Source organism: Megalopta genalis, unplaced genomic scaffold (genome assembly GCF_051020955.1).
Source record: "Megalopta genalis isolate 19385.01 unplaced genomic scaffold, iyMegGena1_principal scaffold0406, whole genome shotgun sequence".
NCBI lineage: Eukaryota > Metazoa > Arthropoda > Insecta > Hymenoptera > Halictidae > Megalopta > Megalopta genalis.
The window spans coordinates 207,501-212,760 of record NW_027476475.1 but is presented as its reverse complement, the minus strand read 5'-3'; the positions used below and the strand labels follow the sequence as shown (position 1 = coordinate 212,760).

General features: G+C 45.9%; 2 non-coding genes across 2 annotated transcripts; both read left to right on the top strand.

Moving 5' to 3' along the window:
• Nucleotides 1–1,193: 1,193 nt before the first annotated feature.
• On the top strand, nucleotides 1,194–3,114 carry LOC143263245 (small subunit ribosomal RNA). Its single transcript, XR_013036763.1, has one exon. It is a non-coding gene; the product is annotated as a small subunit ribosomal RNA (ribosomal RNA).
• Nucleotides 3,115–4,447: 1,333 nt separating this feature from the next.
• Nucleotides 4,448–4,602, top strand: LOC143263239 (5.8S ribosomal RNA). The gene has a single exon (XR_013036757.1). It is a non-coding gene; the product is annotated as a 5.8S ribosomal RNA (ribosomal RNA).
• Nucleotides 4,603–5,260: the final 658 nt, after the last annotated feature.

The window sequence follows — 5,260 nt, the reverse complement described above, 5'->3', positions numbered from 1 at the left end:
CGCTATGTTACAACAGCACGGCCGGGCGGTCTGTTGCCGCGGCGGTTTACACTCATAAGCGCGCGTGCTATTCGGCCGGCGGCGCCGGCGTCCTTGCCGGCCGTTCGGTATCTATAAGAGATACACGGTCCGTGCGAGGCGGACGGAGCAGAGCGGGTTTTGGGCCAATTCTACGATCTCGGTCGAGAAGCTGTCTCAGAGCTCCTTCGGGGCTTCGGTCCTGACTGTTTCGTGCCGTTTACGTTACGGACTTTTCTCCACACAGCGTGGCCACGGGTCGGTGTCTTTGACCGAATGGCCCATATGTGGCAAGCCCTACGGGGTTGGTTACCCGTATGCACTTTGTATGTATACTCGTACTCACTGAGCAATCGACTCTTCTGTCCGAGCGATGGAAAAATTTTTTAAAATGCATCTGTAAGATTTGGAAGCAAATCGTACCAATTGAAAACTGTGGCTAAAATGAATAGCCCAGTGGAGAGAGAAAACTATCAAAAAACTGATTTTTTAAATCAAGAGGTGTCAGAAATCGAAATGCCTAGCGCGAGCGGAAGAACACGCTTTCTCGCCAGTCCAGCATGTGTCCTGTCCGTTCTTCCTCGGCTTGCCGATTTTGCCCAGATCAGAGGTTTCGTGCTTCCGGCGGTCAGAAGATCAGCGTGAGCGTACGCGCTTCCACGACTATGGCATCACCCATGTACTTTTTCCTTTGAATATATTTGAGTACATAAAAAATATTAAAACATATAGAGAGAACTGTGTCTTGGATCTTAAAAATTTGTCAATAGCGATGATATATTATTACTTAATTTGAAGTATTTGTACGTTTTAGCTGGGACGTACATTTATCTTACAAGATGTTAATAGCGAGACTCTTGAAGATAAAATTATCTTGTGATTTTATGAAGGCAAAGATAGAAACGTACGAAGCTGGCGTACGTAGAAAAATGTGATTTTATGATAGAACAAAAATATAATACGTACGTTTTTGGGCGTACGGTAAAATATCTGTATGGTAGAAAAATGAAAGAAATTGAGCGTTAAAGAAGATATGTTACAAGCGCGGAATGTGGCAAAACTTGTACATATTTGAAAGAGAAAAGTGGTGTGTCGACCTGACATATATATATGAAACAGGCGACGATGGAAAAGGATTTAAATTTTGTCCATTTTATATATACATATTGTATAGTTCCCTGGTTGATCCTGCCAGTAGTCATATGCTTGTCTCAAAGATTAAGCCATGCATGTCTCAGTACATGCCGTATTAAGGTGAAACCGCGAATGGCTCATTAAATCAGTTATGGTTTCTTAGATCGTACTAAAATTTACTTGGATAACTGTGGTAATTCTAGAGCTAATACATGCAAAACAGAGTTCCGACCAGAGATGGTAGGAACGCTTTTATTAGATCAAAACCAATCGGTGGCGGGTGTTTACACTCGTCCATCGTTTGCTTTGGTGACTCTGAATAACTTTGTGCTGATCGCATGGTCTTATAGCACCGGCGACGCATCTTTCAAATGTCTGCCTTATCAACTGTCGATGGTAGGTTCTGCGCCTACCATGGTTGTAACGGGTAACGGGGAATCAGGGTTCGATTCCGGAGAGGGAGCCTGAGAAACGGCTACCACATCCAAGGAAGGCAGCAGGCGCGCAAATTACCCACTCCCGGCACGGGGAGGTAGTGACGAAAAATAACGATACGGGACTCATCCGAGGCCCCGTAATCGGAATGAGTACACTTTAAATCCTTTAACGAGGATCCATTGGAGGGCAAGTCTGGTGCCAGCAGCCGCGGTAATTCCAGCTCCAATAGCGTATATTAAAGTTGTTGCGGTTAAAAAGCTCGTAGTTGAATCTGTGTGTCACAGTGTCGGTTCATCGCTCGCGGTGTTTAACTGGCATTATGTGGTACGTCCTACCGGTGGGCTTTGCTCTTCACGGGGCGGTCCAACTAATATCCCATCGCGGTGCTCTTCACTGAGTGTCGAGGTGGGCCGGTACGTTTACTTTGAACAAATTAGAGTGCTCAAAGCAGGCTACCTTCGCCTGAATACTGTGTGCATGGAATAATGGAATAGGACCTCGGTTCTATTTTGTTGGTTTTCGGAACCCCGAGGTAATGATTAATAGGGACAGATGGGGGCATTCGTATTGCGACGTTAGAGGTGAAATTCTTGGATCGTCGCAAGACGGACAGAAGCGAAAGCATTTGCCAAAAATGTTTTCATTAATCAAGAACGAAAGTTAGAGGTTCGAAGGCGATCAGATACCGCCCTAGTTCTAACCATAAACGATGCCAGCTAGCGATCCGCCGAAGTTCCTACGATGACTCGGCGGGCAGCTTCCGGGAAACCAAAGCTTTTGGGTTCCGGGGGAAGTATGGTTGCAAAGCTGAAACTTAAAGGAATTGACGGAAGGGCACCACCAGGAGTGGAGCCTGCGGCTTAATTTGACTCAACACGGGAAACCTCACCAGGCCCGGACACCGGAAGGATTGACAGATTGATAGCTCTTTCTTGATTCGGTGGGTGGTGGTGCATGGCCGTTCTTAGTTGGTGGAGCGATTTGTCTGGTTAATTCCGATAACGAACGAGACTCTAGCCTGCTAAATAGACGTAATTATGGTATCTCGAAGGCTCTCGGCTTCTGCCGGTGGGGTTTTTACTACCAACGTACAAACAAATCTTCTTAGAGGGACAGGCGGCTTCTAGCCGCACGAGATTGAGCAATAACAGGTCTGTGATGCCCTTAGATGTTCTGGGCCGCACGCGCGCTACACTGAAGGAATCAGCGTGTGTTCCCTGGCCGAAAGGCCCGGGTAACCCGCTGAACCTCCTTCGTGCTAGGGATTGGGGCTTGCAATTATTCCCCATGAACGAGGAATTCCCAGTAAGCGCGAGTCATAAGCTCGCGTTGATTACGTCCCTGCCCTTTGTACACACCGCCCGTCGCTACTACCGATTGAATGATTTAGTGAGGTCTTCGGACTGGTGCGCGGCAATGTTTCGGCATTGCCGATGATGCCGGGAAGATGACCAAACTTGATTATTTAGAGGAAGTAAAAGTCGTAACAAGGTTTCCGTAGGTGAACCTGCGGAAGGATCATTACAATGTTCCAATATATCTCAAAGAGAGAGGAGAGGAGGAGAGAAAATGAATTCGATTAGTTTGTGGATAAGAATTCATATAAAAAAAAAAGATATTGTTGAGCCCGCCAGATCATTCGTGCGTGATTTACACGGCCAGACGTGTGTACTACACGTATTAGGCCTTTGATCTGCGTTGCGTAGGCCACAACAAATCTTTCAAAGAGAGAGAGATATATGTGTTGTTGGGGTTTGTGATTATGAAGGTGCCCCAACGCACAAAAATATATAAAAATGTACAAAGTTGGGATGTGGTGTGGTGGAGAAGAGTTGGGCCCGACCAGATCATTCGTGCGTGATTTACACGGCAGACGTGTGTACTACACGTATTAGGCCTTTGATCTGCGTTGCGTAGGCCATCTTCCTTCCAAGACACACACGTGTTGGGGTTTGTGTGATTTTATGATAGTGCCCCAACACGGAAAAATAAGCGTACGAGAAGAGTTGGGCCCGACCAGATCATTCGTGCGTGATTTATACACGGCCAGACGCGTATTATATTACACGTATTAGGCCTTTGATCTGCGTTGCGTAGGCCATCTTCTCGATAGAGAGAAAGCCAATGTATTCTTTTTTCTTTCTTTACACACACACACACAGTTGTAGTAGGACAGGGAGGGATGCGAGCGTGCTAATCACGCTTCCTCAAGTCTTCGCTGTGGTGTGTAAAAAAAAAAGAAAAAAAGGAATCGTTGGGAAAGTCCAAAGGACGAAAATATCGGGCAGTCTGAAGATAACTTAATGCTCGTTTACATTGGTATCAAGAGAGACCGGCTTGTGTAGCTCGTTTCAATGCTGTGTCGTTGTCATTGACACCCTACTCTGTTGCGCGCTAGTGGCAGCATGAGCGTGGGACGTATATATATATATGACACCCAGCTAGAGCCGGCCGTGAGTCCGTCCGGTGTAAATAACGACGAAAGGAGAGAGAAACTTTTCGAATCCAGTATCGGGTTGATAATTGTCCAGTTTGAATATCCATATCCCCGTCGTTTTTGGAGGTGATATACTCTCTGTGTTTCTTCGATAGAAGGCTTTTCAATGTTCTATTCGCTCCGACCGTCGAACTTGCAAGAAAACAGTGGTTTTGGATTTGCTCGTACATATATATATGGTTTCGACGGAAATATCTCGTTCTTTAAGGGACAATTATGTCGTTGTACGACGACTCCCGAATCTCCTTCGCGCGCTGGTTGGAGCTCTTCGGGTATCGGCTTGTTCCGAAATATAACACAAAAATGTGGTGGATAGCAAATACACATTATATTATATATGAGAGAATAAAAGGGAAAAATTACCCTGAACGGTGGATCACTTGGCTCGTGGGTCGATGAAGAACGCAGCTAATTGCGCGTCAACGTGTGAACTGCAGGACACATGAACATCGACATTTCGAACGCACATTGCGGTCCACGGATACAATTCCTGGACCACGCCTGGCTGAGGGTCGTTTACGTACTTATAAACTGCTTGCGTTGATGGCACTTGTTGCCTATATACGTACGAGCGAATGATGGGCGCTTCGTCGGCGTTTGTCGCGGTCCTATGAATATTGAGAAATTTTACGTACGTCTAACAGTCTTCGAGAGAGATGGAAATCGTGTTCGAACTAGCGTGAGTGTGGAAGGCGGTGTCGTGTGTCGTATATGTTTTATATACGTCCGCCCGTCTGAAACACCGCTTCGAAGCGGTGACAAAATCTTTTTCGGGACGATTCGTATCCGTAGAACTATCGAGATTTCACTGGTACATTTTCAACGCGCTCCCGACGTCGCCTGAAATGAAACGAGATGGGTTTAACCCACGAAAGCGTACTACACGAGTCTGTCCTATGTGAAGACTGTGTACAGAGATCGAACGAACGCATGAAAGAAATTGAACGAAAGAACACATAACCCGCAAAAATATAGAGTAGAATTGTGACCGTTGCTTCGAATTTGAATTTATATGTATATATATATCATAGCCCCAGGGAGTGGAACCTATGAGTGTGGAAGGATGTCTCTTACCGTTATGTTGCCAGAGGAAAAAAAGTCTCTCTCTTCGTACGACACATTTGTGTACGAATTGTATCGATGGCTATATAGATCCGATGTTGCACATATTCT